This window comes from Somniosus microcephalus, chromosome 11 (genome assembly GCF_052327205.1).
Source record: "Somniosus microcephalus isolate GS21.2 chromosome 11, FLI_Smic_1.0, whole genome shotgun sequence".
In the NCBI taxonomy this organism is placed as follows: Eukaryota; Metazoa; Chordata; class Chondrichthyes; order Squaliformes; family Somniosidae; genus Somniosus; species Somniosus microcephalus.
The window spans coordinates 213,032,251-213,053,805 of NC_140997.1; the positions used below are offsets into that span (position 1 = coordinate 213,032,251).

Consider the following 21,555-nt stretch of genomic DNA (forward strand, 5'->3'; position numbering starts at 1 on the left):
AGTTAGTTAATGAGCTATGTATAATATTTACTCTTTTATATATAAATTGTATATAATGAGCAGACTTTTCCTAGAAACATGAAACAAATTGGAAACTGAATGTCAAGCCATCATTAAATTTAAGAATATTTTTTGCTCAGGATTTGCAAGAATACTTAATATATATTAGCTAAACAAACTCGAAATTCCTGTAATATTTTCATGCTGCGTCCAACATATATTGATATACATAGAAAGATGGTAATTAATATTATTCAGACAAATATTTTCTTGGTAACACTTGAAATCCTACTTAGATTGCATAAACCCAGTCAGCTGTGTTTTCCCACTCTTAGTGGCCCAGAACTTACACTCCTTTCCAACACCCCACCCTCATTAACCCAGCAGGTATTTCCAAGTTCTAACACCCTACCCCCAGTCAAACAGTTAGACTAATCCACAATCTTGTGCATTGTTATACATTTCACATGGTATTTTTCCCCCTTTGTTCAGTGCAGGAGAATATAAACACACATTATGAATCAATAGTGAGTGCTTTGGAGGCTAAAAGCAGTGCAGAGCAAATTCTAGAAATGGATAAAAGACTTGTAGCTGTAAGTTCATTTATTTTGTTTGTAATCCAACGAAATATACTGTGGAATGATACAGATACAGGTTTTGTTTATCTCATATACATAATGTTATGTTCAGCAGATGTTGTTAGCATTCAATCCTAAATTGAACGAATGACTTTTCATATTCTTTAAAATCCAATTAGTGTATTTTTGTGTTTGACCCTAGCCTTTAACATTGGCCAGAATTTTCTGGGGTCCGTGTGGGCGTGATTGGAGGCGGGTTGGGTGGGAAATTAGAAATAAGTTGCAGCGGGTCGGGAACCCGCCATCATCCCGCCCCCACACACCTTTCCCTCGGGCGTTTGCTGGTGTGGCAGCAACCTGACCAGCAGAGCCAGGCGACCTAATTCAAATCATTAACAGGTAGTTGTCAGACCCTTAAGAGCGTTTTTCAGCCTACCTTTCGAATTTACCTGGCTGTCATGGGATTCATGCAACTCGGGAACCACGTCTGTCAATCTGAGGTGGGAGTTGAGTGGCCATTGCTCCAGCTGATTAGATGATAGTATGAAATGTACTATAAAACCTCCCACCTGACAGCTAGTCACTTTCCTCAGGCAGAAGCTGCTGCTGACTGCATTCCCAGCACACATTTAACTTTCTACAGGCTGCACGCGCTTCCAGCAAAGTCGTCATTCAGTCTCACCTCATTGTTACAACCTATTACACCATTGACAGCTTGCTCCTCTGATCTCTACTTGACCTGCCATCTATTCCATCAGCATAGGTGCTGTTTATACTGTGTCACCATGGTCCTCAGAATCGGACCGCGATGAGCCCCAACACCAGCTGCACTAACAACAACACCTCCAACCTTCTCCTCAACCATCTGTTTGAGGAGGTGGCAACGGGGGAGAAGTGTAAGCGCTTTGAGGAGCCCACACTTCCCTCTCACCATCATCCCTCTCATGGGCCACCTGCACTTCCCTGCAACCAAGGCGCTGGAGAGCACCTTGCTGCACCTCAGTGGGGCCATGAGGACCCACGTCTACGCTGACATTCCTCCTAGACAGGAGGTCTATGAGCCTCTGCCATCAATGCTCCATAGATAGCCATCTATTCTCCATAGAGACCATGTGCTCCTGTGAATGGCACATTAGCTGCTCCATGCAGGTGGCCATCCTATCCATGGAAGAGCCTACAATCACCATCGTCTGCGACACAGTGGTGCTCATGTTGGAGATAGGCTCCTCCATTCTCTGGACATTTGCAGACAACGTGATCACAAAACCTGTCAGAGCCTCCTGCACTTCTTCCTGCACCTCTTGGATCGCCCTTTTTCTGGATGGCCCCAGAGGCTCAGTGTCTGCATGCAGCTGAGCAGAGCTGAGAGCATCCTGCGCCCTCCGGCGAGGAGTCTCCACTGCTGTCCCTGTCTCCACCATCTGCTCTTGCTCACTTGTGACTTGTAACGGACCCGGTGACAACACTACTCTATCTCGCGTGGGACCCACCAAGGTGTGCGTCTCTGCGCTGGTGCTGGGTGCGCTCATGTCTGGTGATGCTGCGCTCTCAGAGCCTGGAGGCTCCTCTGAGGAGTCGTCTTCCTCTTCCTCCTGGACAGTGGGGGGCGGGGTGCTCTTGATGGACCTGTGGGAGATTAAAGAGATGAGTTAGACATGCCATATGAAGAATGGGTGCAGATACCATTGTACACATGATGACCACTCAGTGGCTAATGCCATCAGTCCCCATATAAGTGACCGATGTATGCCATGTAGCTATATGGTATGTAATTCTGTCATCAGGTTACTGAGTTGTCCCCCTTTCGGTCTCCCACCTCCAGCTGCTCGGCCACTCCCGATACTTCCAATGCCACCTCCTCTGCTGTTGTGAGGGTGGCAAATGATGGAGGCCCACCTCCAGTTCTCTCCCTCTCCCTCTTATTGTGCATTCTCTTCTGCAAGGAGGGAAAGAAGAGAAGGTTGAGTGAGAGTGATGGAATGAGTGTAAGGAATGGATGGGTTACATCTTTAGAGGGAGACTACGATGGAGTGGGGTGGCAATGCCAAGTGGCCACCTTGTGTGTTGTTAGTTGGTATGATTGCATTAGGATAAGGGTGAGTGTGAGGGGTGGGTAGTCAGATGGGGATGTGATAATGTAGACAGAGAGAGAGGGATGGGTGGACGTGCAAGGTATGTTGGTGTGAGTAAGGATGTGCAGCAGCAGGGTTGGGAAGGCAGCGTGATGCGGATGTGATGAGAGGCACAGCAGAATAAAGTTGAGTGTGGCTTTGTACTCACCTTTCCTGATCTAATGAGATAATTGAAATGGTTCCGGCACTGCACCCAGGTCCTCCTGAACACATCCCTGCTGTTGACCTCCTCTGCAATTTGGAGCCAGGCTCTTCCACCCATTGGAAGGGAAGAGGATCTCCCGGCGTGCTCCGACTCCCTCCACAAGCATATCAAGGGAGTCTTCGGAGAACCTGGGTGCAGCCATCTCTCCAACTGTTTGGAGCAATCAAAACCTCCAGTGTGCTGCCTGCACACTCCTAGATGAACCTTCAAATGCAATGTGGCCATGGCTCCTTTAATTTTCCTGGCTAAAAACGCGCCATCGATGATAGGGCCTTTTAATAGGGCAGGGTAACGCGCAGGGCGGGCTTAATAGGCCCCATTAGCGCAAAGTTGATTTCTGCAGCGGAATGGAAACAACGGGGTCGCGGCCCACACCCCGCACCTGACCTGCCCAGGTATAGAAAATTCCGGCCATTGTCTTTTGAGAATTGGAAAACAGCAAGATTTATTTCTGCTGCCAACAAAAGAATCCAGCCGTACTTACTGTGACAAACATGCAATTGTCAAAAATTAAATAGACTGAAGAAACCAATTTATCTGCCATTATTTTTATGATCATTTTGGTTTTGTAATTAGTATGCATAATGATTTAAGTCATTTGGCAATGCAGGCGTTTATACTTAAGCAGCTTAAATTGTATACCATGTAGTGTTTGCCTATTGTTCTAATCATGTCTTAAAATACAAAGGAAAAAAAGTATTCCAAGTCCATAAATTTCAGCAAAAGCCTGATGTAAGTGAGGGGACCAATGACAATGTGCATCAAACACTTTATTTATAGCTCAGAATTACTAATTAGAATGAAAAGGACTTGAGAATATATTTTTCACTTACTACACGCTTTTATAGATCTATGTTTTTTAAAATTAATTTAATTAATTTTTTTATCAATAAAAAGTACTCATTTTCATTCTCATTTTATTGGTGGCACACTATTCACCAACTAAGGGTAGGCAAGAAATGTATTTGCAAATCTTTACTAATGCCTCTGCAATAGTCAGCAATTAACAGGTGCAACACAGTGTCCAAGAGTGACTTGTCCTTAATTATTCCATCCTTTTTGGGGAATCAAGTTGCTTTGATTTGCCACTTTATCTCTAAAGCCCTGGCTGAGATCAGACTGCTGGAATAAATCTGCGTCCTACCACTCTGGTTTAGAAATTCAGGTGCGCCCAGCGCACAGAAGGGAATGCAATCCCTGCACCTGAATGGTGAGGCCTGTGGCTCCCCCGATATTGGGTTTCGGGCCTCATTACCATGAAGGGGGTGAGCTGTGGAGATTAAGAGGTAGCTCGCCCAGCAAAACGCCGCTAAAGAACAGGCCACTGTGACACTAGCAGCGGCTGCCGAGTAAGTGAGGAAGAGGGGTGATTGGTAACAGGCAGGGGGGTGGGGGGAGGGAGGTGGCAGGGGGAAGCGCGGCCCATGTTATTTTTGAATGTGTCGTCGGGAGGAGCGCTCCTTCTGGCTCCACATTCAGGTAAGTATGGGGCCTTCCTACCGATTGGCGCTGTGCAAGTTCAGTATGTGGCGATTGAAGCGCTGGGGCGTTCAATAATTGAGATGGGTCCTGGTAGAAGTGCAGGATCCTAATTTAAATAAATTATTTCTGATGTAATAAAACTCACTACGTACTTGGTTCGAGTATAAAGCAAGGCTTTAATCAACTTGTTTCAGAACATGGAGGTCTAGTTGTCCTTCACTAGTTCCTGTCTTACAAAATGTCCCTGAGCAAGCTGGGCCCACGCCCGAGTATTTATACTCCTTGGACGGCGCCACCAGCTGGCTGTCCAGTGTTATTTCATGAGTTGTTATTTCATGAGTTGTTTCTTCATGATGATGAGATTTATAACAATTTCCATCTTCAAATATTCCCTGATGTGCGCCCCTCACTCCAGCGCAACCACCTTACCCATTATGGAGGCTCAGAAGGCAGTTTAGTGCCCGAAAAATGGGGAAATTATTAGACATGTAATATAGTCTGTTGGTACACCAATACATTAAGCTGTATCAGCTTTTTAATATTGTGTGCATTTTGATAGAAAATTAAAGTGATCACTGATAGAAAATTTGATCTACCCTCACGTGTCTCCCAGCAGTGAGCCTGAATGTTATTGGTGGAGGCTTGGAAGTGGGTAACAAACATACTGTTGGCCAAAAATAATGTATGGTGCAAAGTGTTTCATAATTCTGTGGTGAATCCTCACAGGTCAGTTTTTACTATCTCCTAAACTTTGCACTGTATTTCTGGCTATTTTCAGGAAACCAGGGAATCAGAGACCAGTTAGCCTAACATTTGTTGTTGGGAAATTACTAAAGTCTGTAAGTAAGGATAGGGTAACTGAATACCTTGAAAATTTTCAGCTGATCAGAGAGAGCCGGCAAGGATTTGTAAAGGGTAGGTTATGCCTGACGAACCTGGTTGAATTTTTTGAAGAAGTGACTAAAGTAATGGACAAGGGAATGTCTATGGATGTTATTTATATGGACTTTCAGAAGGCATTTGATAAAGTCCCTCATAAGAGACTGTCAACTAAAGTTGAAGCCCTTGGGATTGAAGGCAAATTATTGACCTGGTTACGAAATTGGCTGAGTGACAGGAGACAGAGAGTAGGGATAATGGGCAGGTACTCTAATTGGCTGGATATCCAGGTGGTGTCCTGCAAGGATCTGTGTTGGGGCCTCAACTATTCGCCATATTTATTAACGACTTAGATGATGGGATAGAAAGCCACATATCAAAGTTTGCCGATGACACAAAGATAGACAGCATTGTAAGTAGTGAAGATAGAAGCATAAAATTACAAAGAGATATCGATAGATTAAGCGAATAGGCCAAATGGATTTCAGTATAGGCAAATGTGAGGTCATCCACTTTGGACCTAAAAAGGATAGAACAGAGTACTTTCTAAATGGTGAAAAACTAGAAACAGTGGAGGTCCAAAGAGACTTGGGGGTCCTTGAACAGAGATCATTAGAATGTCATGGAAAGGTACAGAAAATAATTAAAAAGGCTAATGGAATGCTGGCCATTATATCTAGAGGACTAGAATACAAGGGGGTAGAAGTTATGCTACAGCTGTACAAAACCCTGGTTAGACCACACCTGGAGTACTGTGAGCGGTTCTGGGCACCGCACCTTAGGAAGGATATATTGGCCTTGGAGCGAGTGCAGTGTAGATTTACCAGAATGATACCTGGACTCCCAGGGTTAAATTATAAGGAGAGATTACACAAACTAGGGTTGTATTCCCTGGAATTTAGACGGTTAAGAGGTGATTTGATCGAAGTTGTAAGCTATTTAAGGGGAACAGATAGAATAGATGGAGAGAGACTATTTCCACCGGTTGGGGATTCTAGGACTAGGGGGTAAAGTCTAAAAATTAGAGCCAGACCTTTCAGGAGTGAAGTTAGGAAACATTTCTACACGCAAAGGGTGGTAGAAGTTTGGCACTCTCTTCCGCAAATGGCAATTGATGCTAGGTCAATTGTTAATTTTAAATTGGAGATTGATAGCTTTTTGTTAACCAAAGGTATTAAGGGATTTGGGGGCAAGGCGAGTTAGGTCACAGATCAGCCATGATCTCATTGAATGGCAGAACAGGTGCGAGGGGTTAAATGGCCTCCTCCTGTTCCTATGTTCCTAATTATTCTCAATACTTAATTTCTCTTACGATGAAACAATTAAAATTACACAACAGAAATTCTAGAAGGCTTATTATGCATTAATTGTACTTCATAGTCTGCATCTATGTCTAGTGTATCACCTATGATTCACTCTGCCTCCCATTTCCTCTGTTGAGACTCAGACTGACAGTAAGTCAAGGGATGTGGATAAACTGTCTGTACTACAATAATGCTTTAAGGTCCCAGTTTTGTAATCATATTTACTGAGTATTAATGCCAGCATTCCTCAAAGCAGCTGTACTTTGGACAGTTTCAATACAAAAGTTGGAACTGTCTTCCTCCCAAACACTGATGGGAATAATGTGGTGTGTCTTATTTATAGTCCAGACAGACTTCACTGTGTTGGTCAGGAACTTTTTCAGTTTTGTCGGTCTAGTAAGAGGTAGATGTCAGACATGGTTTAGAGATAAGCGAAGGCACTCACAGCTTGTAACACTTATAAAATAGTTGTAAATTGTGACAATTTGCAACATGCATTTCTGTGGTGGTTTCTGTGACAATGAGAGTGGTTGAACATGGATTAGTGGCCCTTCCTCATAAGATGAGTTTTTGATCTCAGCTGTGCTTTTGTTGGGAGAAGAACTTCATAGAATGATACAGCACTGAAAAAGGCCATTCGGCCCATCGTGCCTCTGCTGACTCTTTGAAAGAGCTATCCAATTAATCCCACTTCCCTGCTCTTTCCCCATAGCCCTGCAAATTTTTTTACTTCAAGTATTTATCCAATTCCCTTTTGAAAGTTATTATTGCATCTGCTTCCACCACCCTTTCAGGCAGTGCATTCCAGATCATAACAACTCGCTCCGTAAATTTATTTTCCTCATGTCACCTCTGGTTCTTTCGCCAATTACCGTAAATCTGTGTCCGCTGGTTACCGACCCTTCTGCCACTGGAAACAGTTTCTCCTTATTTACTGTATCAAAACCCTTCATGATTTTGAACACTTCTATCAAATCTCCCCTTAACCTTCTCTGCTCTAACAAGAACAACCCCAGTTTCTCTAGTCTCTCCATATAACTAAAGTCTTTCATCCCTAGTACCATTCTCGTAAATCTCCTGACACCCTCTCAAAGGCCTTAATAGCCTTCCTAAAGTGTGGTGCCCAGAATTGGTCGCAATACTTCAGCTGGGGCCTAACAAGTGTTTTATAAAGATTGAGCATAACGTCCTTGCTTTTGTACTCTATGCCTCTATTTATAAAGTCAAGGATCTTGTATGCCTTTTTAACAACCTTCTCAACTTGTCCTGCCGCCTTCAAAAACTTGTGTATGTTCACCCCCAGGTCTCTCTGTTCCTGCACCCCCTTTAAAACTACAATTTAGTTTATATTGCCTCTCCTCATTCTTCCTACCAAATTGAATCACTTCCACAGGGAAAAGAAGAAAAACTGGAGAGTAACTTGCCTTGGACTACTCTCATACATCTCCTAGAATTCAGCCCCAGTAGTATTGATGGAGGCTTGAAAGTGGGTAACAGATATACTCTTGACTAAGGATAGATGGTGTATGGCACAAAGATTCCAAATTTTATTTTTAAAGTACCTGAAAAATATGTTAATGAAAGAATTGCATGCCTACCAACTACAAAAATATATGTTCTCTGTACCATAATATTAGATTTTGAAAAATGACAGTGACCCACCCTGATGAAGTGGCAAGTTGCCACTCCGAAATTCCTAGCCCCCACAGGGTGGACACCCAGGGAACATCAGAAATGATGCAGCTGCCTTTATTCAAATGACACCCATTCCTGGGAAGTTTCACCCCCATACCCCTACATGACCCGCGGCATAGAAAGGCTACAGAAATTTCAGGCCCAGTATGTCTAGCACACGCAGTCTCATATTTAGGATATCACGGTTACATATGCAAAACAATCTTAAAATGCTGGATATTTCTGAGCTGCAGTCTGAAACTGACAAGCATATTCCAATTTGCAAAGTTCCAAAACAGAATTAAACTTTGATTTCAGCCCGTTACTCAACAAAGGTGAGAATCTTTGGCTTTATAGGCACACAACACTACCTTAGCAGAACAATACATTAAGTATTATTTGTTATCTTTAATCATTTTATTTCCTACTGTAGACACTACAGTCAGTGTCTGCTTCATCCAAGTATAAAAAATTATCCTTGTTATTTTCAACTTCCTTTCTAACATTTAGCAGAGATTATGTACCCGGTGCTAGCTGAAAGAAACAGGAAGTTAGGAATTGTACCTACAACATCTATGAGTTACAGTGGTGCACAGATGGTCGAAGTAGAATTTTATACATTGTTCGAAAAATAAGTCATCACCTGAAGGATCTGACTGTATTGAGCTTTTAGAATTGCAAAGAGCTTAGTGTCATGGACACCATGGTTTCTTTTCTCTTACAGAAGGAGATGGAAGTGAGTAATCTTAGAACTCAACTACAGATAATGCAGGAATGTCTGGATGGGATAAAACATTCACAGTCTCAACAACAACAGGAAATGTGTGACCAGCTCAGCTGGTTTAAAGACCACTTTCAATTTACAGAAATCCTGTCTGAACTCCATAAACTCACTTCTTATACAAACCCCATCATCCAGGTGCAGAACAATATGACACAAACAACTCCCAGTTCAAATGAGGAGCTCTGCATTGTTAGTAAGAAGAAGGCTTATTATGAAAGTATGCAAGTTTGCAGAACATTCCAACCTCCGCCAGCACTAATGGACAACTACCAACTTCGTGACACCAAAGCTGTATGTACAGAAATATTACCTAATGATAGTAGCAGTATTCATTTGAATGTTTACCAAAAAACTTTACCAGAGGCTGCCAGGACGGGGCAGTGTGCTTCCATTCACGAAAATTATGCCATGTCTTCATGTTGTAGAGGCAGGGCTGAAGACACTTCTTCATGTTCTACTGCAATAAACTCAAACCACGTAACATCTGCATGTCCCGTCAGTGTCCCATTTTCTCAGGCTGTGCACAGGGAGCTTTTGCCAAGTGGGTTATCTTCTCAAGCACTTTCTCACGGTGATGTCAAATTGGCTGAATGCCAGAATGGCTCAAAGAGCAATTCTCCCTGTACTTTCAATGCACCAGAACAGCACAGCGTCCAGAAAATACATCACAATGACAAACAAAACAAATGGGGCCCTGTTCCCTTCACTTCAAATGTAAAATATAACGTTGGTCAGAATATGTGGCAGGACACAACTATGAAGAATAACAATACAAGGAGAGGTGGCAGTGCTACAGCACACAGAAAGGTGGCAACTAGAAGATGCTGCACTAAAAGAAGAACCTACATTACATACAATAAGAAAAAGGAAAGCATCACCAAAGCATCAGATAAGTCAAAGACCATTAACGTCAGCTTGAAAAAAACTGCTTTGGATGAACCGAAGATTAAGACAGCTACCCAGAAACAAACAAATATTAGTGAGAAGAAAGTATTTGGCAACGCTTCTTGTGAAAGGCGAAGACACCCTCTTGAAGGACTGTATATGAGAGATGGGCAATGGCAGGAGCACGTAAAGAAGAGAAATTATCCACAACAGCAGAGTGGGAGGAAAGAGATTCCTAAAGTGGCTAAGAGAAATCTTTCACGGCAGCCTCATAACCCTTTACAAGAGAGCTATTTGCAGAGTGGTATGGAATCTGAACATCTGCTTCAGTCATGGTTTAGTCCTTTAATTCTAACTCAAGAGAGCTCCTATGATAATCTGCCAAACCCTTCACTTGGAAAGGAAGCACAAAACAAAACGCAGCTTTACTTTTTTGACAGCAGTGATGATTCTGATTAGGACACATATAGCTTTCACTACATCAAATCTCATTCTTTAAAAAAAAATAAGGTAAGGAAGAAAGAATGACAAAAATATTAAATAAATGCATTTTACTGTGAAATTTATGTTATTTTACAAATCATATTTTGTTCACGTTAATTTATGCTAAATATACCACATCCCTACAATTTTACATCTGTCTTGTTGCTGTGAAAATTAATCCATCGTAATTGGTATGAATTGTTTGTTGTTGGAAACAGCTGTAACTTTAATCGCATTCATAACATTGGTGCTTTTAGTTTCTTTGAAATGATTGATAGTTAATGAAATCCTGTGCATTTCAAACAAATTATTTTTTTCTGGATTTTGTCATCCAAGTGGTTTAACTTTTAAGACACTAGCACTTTTTTTGTAATCAATATTTTATTTATAGCTAGCTCTAGTTTGCCGGTGTCTTATTGACCTGCGCAGTTATACATCTACCACTTGACTCTGTTGGTGCATTTCTGTTCTGTACTGTGGCCTTTTTATTGCACAGGTACTTAGATATTTTATAGTTGTCAAACTACTGCTGAAAAACAACTTCCATTATAACCTGTAATAGTTCATTAAAGGGAAACAAAGGCTATTATATTTGCTACTCTTGTTGGACCTAAAATGTAAATAAATGTATGCGTGTGTGACCCTTTTATGTTTAAGTAATAATAAACTTCCACCTGTATTATCCAAAGGAATTAAGGAAAATTGGATTCTCTGGTACATCAAACAGCTGATAGAGTACTTTAATTAGAAGTTGTTCTTACTGCCCGGCACAAGGTCTGTTGTTTCTTCTCCGATCATAGTTTTAGCTACTGTATAAGCAGTTACCTTCTCTTGACAGCCCTTTCCAGCTTTCAAAAGTTGTTCCCTGGGCACAAAGAATAGTTAATGATTCTGCATTGTTGCTAACGCACTGAAGAGACTAGAGTTCATGACAGATCAGATTTTACATGGCCTGTGGAAAGCTTTAATGGAATGAATGGTCTTTTCTCCTTCCAAGCTTTCCTATGTAACTGAAATATGACTGCCAAAGGGAAAGAGCTGTGCAAGCTGTATAGAAGGTAGAGAGTGCTGGACATGAATCAAGAAAAACATGGATTAACATCAAGGGTTCACTCAAGCGCAAATGAATGGGCACAGGCTCCCTGAGTACCTGAAGCCAGCTGAAGAGATTGCTGCCCAGGTTGTCTCCTCTGAGGTTAATTTTGGGTGATGAGGAATTGAATAGTTTTACACCTTGGGCATCTAAGGGGAGATTTTCTGCTTCAGTGTCTGCATGCCATGATTTTGATCCATTACTCTGAGCTGACAGAAATTTACATAGAAACATAGGCCTAGAAATTGAGGTTGCGCTGCGCCGGGGCTTAACGCCGGAAATTTAGCGCCGGTGCTAAGTCGCGCTGTGCGCGCCAAAAATTCAGTAGCGCCGCGCCCAAACGGCTGCCGGCGCTACTGAAGGCTGTTTGCGCCTGAAAACTGGCGCTATGCGCCGCATTGCGGCGCTATTCCGGCGCCCGATGCGGTGCGGCAGGCTCGGGAAGTGCAGGCCTCCTCCTTCAGTTAAGGAGGAGCTGCCTGCACCCGCCCGCTGGCCGGTAAAATCTTCACAAAAATGAGCCCGGCACCTCGGGGAAGTGCCGGGCTCGCAGCCGAGAAGCATCTGTTCCGCGGGGGGGGGGGGGGGTGGGGGAGTCCGGGAAGGGAGGTGCGGGCAGGCGGCCGGCGGGAAAGCGGCCGGCCGCCGCTCCACCTTTATGCGCCGGCGCAAAGTCGTGCAAGACTCTGTTGCCAGAGTCTTAGTTGCGGCTGCCACGGGCGAGGCGGCCGCAACTGAATTTCGGCGCTGGGGCCCGTCACCACGGCAACCGGGATGCTGCGCACACCGATGACGTCATCGGTGCCGGCGCAGCGCTACCGGTGTAACGCCGATGTTGGGCCCTAGTCAATTTCAAAACCGGCTGTAAGTCCAGCGCAATGCCCTCTAGCGCCGCAAAATGGGCGCTAAGCCCACTCAATTTCTAGGCCATAAAAGATAGGAGCAGGAGTAGGCCATTTGGCCCCTCGAGCCTGCTCCGCCATTCAATGAGATCATGGCTGATCATCCAAATTCAGTACCCTGTCCCTGCCTTCTCCCCATATCCCTTGATCCCTTTAGCCTTAAGAATTATATCCAACTCCTTCTTGAATATATTTAATGAACTGGCCTCCACCGCCCTCTGTGGTAGAGAATTCCACAGGTTCACCACTCTCTGGGTGAAGAAATTCCTCCTCATCTCAGTCCTAAATGGCTTACCCCTTATCCTTAGACTGTGACCCCTGGTTCTGGGCTCACCGACCATCGGGAACATCCTTCCTGCATCTAGTCTGTACAGGCCTGACAGAATTTTATAGGTTTCGATGAGATCCCCTCTCATTCTTCTAAACTCCAGCAAATATAAGCCCAATCGACCCAATCTCTCCTCATACATCATTCCTGCCATCCCAGGTATCAGCCTGGTGAATCTTCGCTGAACTCCCTTCCATGGCAAGAACATCCTTCCTCAGATAAGGTGACCAAAACTGCACACAATACTCAAGATGTGGTCTCACCAAGGCCCTGTACAACTGCAGCAAGACATCCTTGTTCCTGTACTCAAACCCTCTCGCTACGAAGGCCAACATACCATTTGCTGCCTTAACCGCCTGCTGCTTACAGGCTGAAGTGTGCAATTTCCCACTGATGCTTGGAGTATCAAAGTGGAAAATCTCCCTTATCAGTGTCAACATGAAATAATCCTCAGGCAATGTATTGTATGGTTAGGTGCAGAGAAAAGCTCTGCCTTGACCCAACTATAACTGCAAACCCCTTGTATATACCAGCCATTCTTTTTGCCTACGATTAAGATTGCCAATTTAGTGCTGGAATATGGACAGTTAATGGTATAGACCTCTATCTATAAGAAACTAGGATGAGATAGAGTGATAGAAAAAGTATACTTTTGTAGGAACGGAGGTTCCTAGCTGAAGAATTGAGATCGACGCAGAGAATCAAAAACAATAAAATTTAATGAACAAAGTTAAACAGTAAACTGCTGGATACAATGCTAATAGGTCTGGTCTGGTTGAAAGCCTCTCTAGAACTGCTAGAAGGTTCCAAGCACTGACGTCATGACATCATGACGTTCTTCCTGCCGTTGGGGGATCACGTGACGGGCGGCATGACGTCATCACGCGGAGTAAAGGAAAGAAGCCATAGTACAGTTAACAGGTACATTAAAGGTGTGGTAAACCACTGTTGTTAGTATTGTTGTTCACCACTGTTGTTAGTACTGTTGTTCACTGTTAGTACTGTTGTTCACTCTTGCATATTGTTGTACTTGTCTGTGCATGCCTCAGCTGACTCCGCCCCTGGCTCCACCCTCATGGCTGGGTATAAAGGTCGCTGCTCAGAAGCCTCCGGCCCTTTTGGATACCAGGCAACCACAAGAGGCATGCTCTGTTCTTTGGTAATAAAAGCCTGTTTATTACTTTCTCAATCTCCAGTCTTTTGTAGCAATTGATAGTGCATCAATTTTATTACCAAAGTTAAATGTTGGCTGCGGATGCTGATCAACCGATGGCGCAAAACGCTGAGCAGCAGGCGCTGCTGCGAGCCCTCAGACCAACATGCCTGGACCTAGACCCCCAAGAAGCGGGTTCGTCGACTAAATTCGCACAATGGCTGCGTTGCTTTGAGGCGTATCTGGAAGCCTCGACCGTGACTCTTGATGAAAATAAACTGAAAATCCTGGCCTCGAAGGTGAGCCACCAAGTCTATACTTTAATCCAAGATGCGACAACCTACGCGGCGGCTATCGACCTACTGAAAGGGCAGTATGCACGCCCGGTTAACACGGTCTATGCCAGGCACCTTTTAAGGTCTCGCAGACAGCAGCCCGGGGAATCGGTGGAAGCCTTCCTACGGGCACTGCGGGTACTCGGATGCGGCTGCGACTGCAAGGAAGTATCGGCCGCGGCACATGCGGAGGGACTGATACGAGACGCTTTCGTTGCGGGTCTAAGGTCCGACTACTCCCGGCAGAGGCTGCTGGAGAAGGGTGAAATAGACCTGACAAAGGCAGTGTCCCTCGCGCTCTCGCTCGACGCGGCCCACAGAAATATGGACACTTTCTCCCCTCATCGCCCCGCGCCGTGGACGCCGCAATCTTGGGCCATGGGACCGCCACCTCCGACTGCTGCAGCGATGTCCAAGGCACAAAAATGCTATTTTTGTGGCCAAGCTAAACACCCTAGAGCACGCTGCCCCGCGAAGAATGCTACCTGCTCCGGCTGCGGGAAGAAAGGTCACTACGTTAGCGCCTGCAAAGGGAAGACCGCTAACGCCAGCAGCGCTGCGTGCGAACAGTGGGCGCAGCCATCTTGGGCTCCCCCAGCCGCGTGGGGATCGGGACCGTGGGCGCCGCCATTTTGTCCGCCATCTTGGACGCCTCCGACTTCGGTTACGGGGGACCCGGACTCCACCACCGCCTCATCGGACGACCGCATCGACACGCTTGAACATACGCTGGCTTCCGTGACGCTGGATCAATCTCTCCCGCATCAACTGTCCAGGTCCATGATGGACATTACGGTAAACGGCCGCGCCACTACCTGCCTTTTTGACAGCGGGAGCACGGAGAGTTTTATACACCCCGACACGGTGCGCAGTTACTCTCTCCCGGTCCTGCCGACGCGTCATCGCATCTCTATGGCTTCCAAAGCCCAGTCAGCGGACGTCGGTGGCTACTGTATGGTGACTCTTTCAGTGCGGGGTACTGAATACAAAAATTTTAAACTTCTGGTCCTGCCCCATCTCTGCGCTGCCGTCCTACTGGGGTTGGATTTTCAGTGCCACCTTAAGAGTGTCACTTTAGCGTATGGTGGACCCCTCCCCCCTCTCACAGTCTGCAGCCAGCAGTTTTTAAATCGCCCGCCGCGCGCCATTTGCAGCCTCTCCACCCTTAAAGTCTCCCCCCCCTCCTTGTTCGCTAACCTCACCCGCGACTGTAAGCCCATCGCTACCAAAAGTAGGTGTTACAGTGCCGGGGATAGGGGTTTCATTAAATCCGAGGTAGCGAGACTCCTGAAGGAAGGGATTATCGAGAGCAGCAATAGCCCATGGCGAGCACAAGTGGTGGTGGTGAAGGCTGGCGGCAAACAGCGCCTAGTTATTGACTACAGCCAGATGATCAACCGCTACACCCAGCTGGATGCATATCCACTCCCCCGCATATCTGACATGGTCAATCAGATAGCACAATACCGGGTGTTCTCGACGATTGATCTGAAGTCGGCATACCACCAGCTCCCCATCAGGGCTGAGGACCGCCAGTACACAGCTTTTGAAGCTGACGGTCGGCTCTATCACTTTCTCAGAGTTCCCTTCGGCGTCACCAACGGAGTTTCTGTCTTCCAACGGGAGATGGACCGGATGGTTGACCAGAACGCGCTCCAGGCCACTTTCCCATATCTAGACAACGTCACCATCTGCGGCCACGACCAGCAGGACCACGACGTTAATCTAGAGAAATTCCTCCGGACGGCCCAGCGGCTGAATCTCACATACAACAAAGACAAATGTATGTTTCGTACTACGCGCCTTGCTATTCTTGGCTGCGTAGTGGAGAACGGAGTCATCGGCCCAGACCCCGATAGAATGCGCCCCCTTATGGAGCTCCCCCTCCCCCACTGCCAGAAAGCACTGAAGAGATGCCTGGGGTTTTTCTCTTACTATGCTCAGTGGGTGCCCAACTATGCGGATAAAGCCCGACCCCTCATCAAGTCCGCCTCCTTCCCCCTGACAGCAGAGGCCTGTGCAGCCTTCACTCTCATAAAAGGAGACATTGCGAAGGCCACAATGCACGCTGTGGATGAGTCCCTCCCTTTTCAAGTGGAGAGCGACGCATCCGACTTTGCCCTAGCTGCAACCCTTAACCAGGCGGGGAGACCCGTGGCCTTTTTCTCAAGGACCCTCCAGGGCCCCGAGATTCGACACTCCTCTGTCGAAAAGGAGGCCCAGGCGATTGTGGAAGCCGTGCGACATTGGCGGCATTACCTGGCCGGAAAACGATTTACCCTGCTCACTGACCAGCGTTCAGTGGCTTTTATGTTTCATAATAAGCAGCGGGGCAAAATCAAGAATGACAAGATCTTAAGGTGGAGAATCGAACTCTCCACCTACAATTACGATATCTTGTACCGGCCCGGGAAACTCAATGAGCCCCCAGATGCCCTATCACGTGGTACGTGCGCCAACGCGCAGGTTGATAGACTACAGACCCTCCACAATGACCTCTGCCACCCGGGGGTCACCAGGTTCTTCCATTTTATCAAATCCCGTAACCTGCCCTACTCCATCAAGGAGGTCAGGACCATGACCAGGAACTGCCAGATCTGTGCCGAGTGCAAGCTGCATTTTTATAGGCCAGACAGAGCGAGCCTGATCAAAGCCACGCGCCCCTTCGAGCGGCTGAGCATCGATTTTAAAGGGCCCCTCCCCTCCTCTGACCGCAATGTGTACTTCCTCAATATAATTGATGAGTACTCTCGTTTCCCGTTTGCCATCCCTTGCTCGGACATGACCAGTACCACGGTCATTAAATGTCTGAATGACCTCTTCGCCTTGTTCGGTTTCCCTAGCTATATCCATAGCGACAGGGGCTCATCTTTTATGAGCGACGAACTTCGGCAGTACCTGCTCGCGAGAGGCATTGCTACAAGCAGGACCACCAGCTACAACCCCCGGGGTAACGGCCAGGTGGAAAGGGAGAATGCGACAGTCTGGAAGGCAGTCCTTTTAAACTTAAAATCTAAGGGCCTTCCGACCTCCCGCTGGCAGGAGGTCCTCCCTGCGGCGCTCCATTCCATTCGGTCGCTGCTCTGTACACCCACCAATGCCACTCCTCACGAGAGAATGTTCTCCTTCCCCAGGAAGTCCACGTCGGGGATTTCGCTACCAACATGGCTGACTTCTCCAGGTCCCGTCCTACTGCGGAAGCACGTGAGGACCCATAAGGCGGATCCCCTGGTCGAGAGGGTGAGCCTCCTCCACGCCAACCCGCAGTATGCTTACGTGGTGTACCCGGACGGGCGGGAGGACACAGTCTCCATTCGAGACCTCGCACCTGCAGGTGCTCCTGAAACACCCTCTTCGCCACCCACCGCTACTCCTGCCTACCCCCAGGACACAGTCCCCGCACGAGACCTCGCACCTTCGGGTGCCTCTGAGAGACCACCATCGCTACCTCCCATTACCCATGCTCTGACCCCTGTAGACGGCATGCAGCAGCCCCAGGGTCCGCCACCTGCTACACCTCCTCTGAACGAGACACCGGGTTCACCGTTGGATGCTGCACCATCACCGCCGCTGCTGTGACGCTCAGGACGGCTTACAAGGCCTCCTGATAGACTTCAGTACACGAATGTTTAGTGCACTTCACCCCGCCGGACTCAATTCTAAACAAGGGGTGAATGTGGTAAACCACTGTTGTTAGTATTGTTGTTCACCACTGTTGTTAGTACTGTTGTTCACTGTTAGTACTGTTGTTCACTCTTGCATATTGTTGTACTTGTCTGTGCATGCCTCAGCTGACTCCGCCCCTGGCTCCACCCTCATGGCTGGGTATAAAGGTCGCTGCTCAGAAGCCTCCGGCCCTTTTGGATACCAGGCAACCACAAGAGGCATGCTCTGTTCTTTGGTAATAAAAGCCTGTTTATTACTTTCTCAATCTCCAGTCTTTTGTAGCAATTGATAGTGCATCAAAAGGTGCAGCCCCCGGTTGCACTACATTGCTGTTAAAGGAATTATAAACAATTGTCCTGAATCCCCTGGTGGCTCCGCCACACTTTCATCAATGAATCAAGCTCAGATCCCAGAGGTGACAGGACAACGTGCTAACTCCTGTGCTGTAAACATCCACCTTTCCACCTGTGGTCTTGACTGAATAGATGAGGAATGGGTTACATGGTTTCAAAAACTAGGGCCAGAACTATAATCTGAACTGGCTAAAGCAGGAACAACAAAAAAGATCACTCAGCATAGCTAATCATGTTTGTAAGGCATGTGAGTGAGTGCCACGCTCATGTTTTGAGGTTCTGGTGAAGGTTCTTGGCAGCTAAGCCAAATTGTTTGTCAGGTAAGTATCTCTAATTAAGTAGAACTAGGCTGCCCCAGCAGCATTTTGTTTAAAAATATGTCGTGCCTACTAGACATCCAACACAGCAGCTTTGGGAGCTTTGCAGAAACCTGTTCTTTTGAATGCTGAGGAAATTAAAGTGGATGGATAAGATGATGTTCCCTATAGTTTGAAAGAACATCCTTAAGTCAATTCAATTTACTTTCTTCAAAGCTGAAAAGGAATGTTAGCACAAGTTTCTCCAAAGTTCACGATGCTGCTAAAAATGAAACATAGGCCGCGATTTTGCCAGTGCTCAGAGGGTGGGTTTGGAGGTGGGTCCGCTGCCAAAATTGGAATGATTGATGGCGAGTTGGGAACCCGCTGTGAACCCGCCTCCATGTAAGTTTCCAAAGTGTCGGGTCTGCGAATTCAGAACAGACCTGACACCAAGCGGCGGGGGAGGCATTTAGGATAGTTAACTGCTTGTTAAATATTATTTTGCCAGCCTTTTTGTATTTCCCCCACATTTTCAATGGGGTTCATGTCGTTCGGAGATCATGTCAGGTAAGTATGTCGGGAGTTCAATTGAGCTGAATAGTTCACAGCTGCAACTGCAGTATAAAATCTAACTTTTCACATCTGTTCAGTTTGCAATGTCAGAAGTTGCTGATTTAAGGATTGGGAATACACATTTGATCTGTATTGAGGCTGTAAGTGTGAGGTGTAAACTCTATGCACACTGTCACTTCCTTGAAATAACCTCTCTCCCCATTGACTGATTGCTTCTAACATTTCATCATCAACTGCCATATATAACAACAGAATGGGAACGATAGTCTCTCACCCTGGTCCTCAGAATCGGAAGATGATCACAGCAGCAGCAGAACCAGGCACACCAGCAACACCAACAAGGGCACCAATCTTCTCAACCACCTGCTGCTGCACAGGGCAGAGGCTATCTGCACAGGGCTGCAGCGCGCTGCAGGAGATACCCCCAACACATGGTTTACAGGCAGAGGATGAGCTTCCTCAACATGACTGAGCAGCAGTGCCAAAGGAGGCTGAGACTTTCGTGACAGGTAGTTGCAGACATTTGCACAATGCTCGGTCAAGACCTGCAGTCCAGAGGAGCTGGTGGACACGCCTTACCAGTGGCATTCAAAGTCACCACCACCCTCAACTTCTTTGCATCAGGCTCCTTCCAGGAATCAGCAGCAGACATTAGTGGTATCTCCCAGTCGGCCGCCCACAGATGCGTCATGCAGGTCACCGATGCCCTCTTTGACAAGTCCGTCAATTACATCCACTTTTCCACTGACGAAGCCAGTGTTACCAAGAGGGCACTCAGCTTTGTCAATCTGGCTGGCTTCCCATGGGTGCAGGGCATCATTGACTGCACGCATGTGGCCATCAGGGCACCCCATCAGAACCTAGCAACATTTGTCAACCGCAAGGGCTTCCACTCCCTTAATGTGCAGCTGGTGTGCAACCATAGGAAGAGCATCATGCATGTATGCGCCAAGTTCCCTGGCAGTTGCCATGACTCTTACATCCTGCGCCAGTCCACTGTCCCTCAGCTCTTTGCACTGCCAAATGAACTTTCTGGCTGACTCCTTGAAGACAAGGGCTATCCCCTGAAGACGTGGCTAATGACACAGTTGAGGAGGCCATCAAACGAGTCTGAAGAGCGTTACAATCAAAGCCACATTTCCACCAGAAGTCTCAGAGCAGACAATAGGGTTTCTCAAAATGTGCTTCAGATGCCTGGACAGATCTGGTGGAGCCCTTCAGTACACACCAGCCAGGGTCTCGAGAATCGTCGTTGTAGCACCGCACTGCAGCGAGGATTAGCGCTGCATGAGGAAAAAGGCGCAGAGCGCACAGCCTCTTCAGAAGAGGAGGAGGATGAGCAGAATGAGGGTCAGCAAGTGGAAGACCTGGAGGAGGCGGCTGACCCAGTCCGACCAGCACGTGAGCACATTGCTGCCCGTGATGCCAGGGATGGCCTAATCAATGCCAGATTCACCTAACTTTATGCAGCACAGACATGTGGCTGCCACATGCACATGAGGGTTGGCATGACCACCCTGCAACACCATAGAGCATCTCTACAATGAACTGTTCAATCCTTGCACTGTCACCACCATTGCTGGACAAAGGCACCCTTACCCTTGCCTGTGCCACTTCAATTTGTGACCACACATATGTCAACAAATTCAAACATTCAGAACAAAACATTACAGCAAAATAAAAGAACAGAAACTTAACATTCATTTATAGCAAATCACCCAAGTGACTACCCTTGTGACTATTTATGTGGGAGCTTTCATTTACGCGTGCTTCTATGTGGTGCTACCCCTGTGGCTTCACCAGATGTAGAGGCAGCCTGCTCACTTCCCTGCTGCGCCTGCTTAGACGCCTTTGGCGATCATCCTCTGGGTTTTGGGGGCTTTGAGGGCCCCGCCAAAGTCTGCTCCTCCTGCGGCTGTGCTGGGGCAGACTCGGCCATCACTGTTCAGGGAGTCATCTGGGGCTCTGACCGAGGGGTTGGCAAGGGGGGTGGGGGAAGTTGGAGCGCTTGGAGAGGAGCCTCCACTTCCATGTCCCCTTCCCACCATCATCCCTCTCATGGGCCACCCGCACTTCTCTGCTAACAAGGAGCTGGAGAGCACCTTGCTGCACAACAGTGGGGACATGAGGACCCATGTCTGTACTCATAACCTCTGGTTTCTAACCTCAATAGATGCCCATCTATCCTTCATAGATGACCATCTATTTAGAAGTGTTACCATGTTCTCCTGAATCTGGCGATTTATGTCCTCCATGGAGGTTGCCATCCTTTCCATGGCTTAACCTACAGTTACCAGTATGTGCGCCATGGCGTTGCTCATATTTGAGCTGGACTCCTCCATTCTCTGCACACTCGCAGTCACCATAGTTGCAAACCCTGTCAGAGCCTCCTGAACTTGTTCCTGAAGCTCCAGGATCGTCCTCTTCCCGGATGGTCCCCGAGGCTC

The 21,555-nt window shown here is 46.8% G+C and overlaps 1 protein-coding gene across 1 annotated transcript in view; it reads left to right on the top strand.

The window, feature by feature from the left end:
* Positions 1 to 8,778: 8,778 nt before the first annotated feature.
* The window catches only part of LOC147111205 (coiled-coil domain-containing protein 3-like), a 323,375-nt gene continuing 310,598 nt past the window's right edge, over positions 8,779 to 21,555 (top strand). Inside the window, exon 1 of the transcript XR_015080062.1 lies at positions 8,779 to 10,433. The gene's annotated coding sequence lies outside the window, so the exon portion shown is untranslated. The remainder of the gene's footprint in view (positions 10,434 to 21,555) is intronic.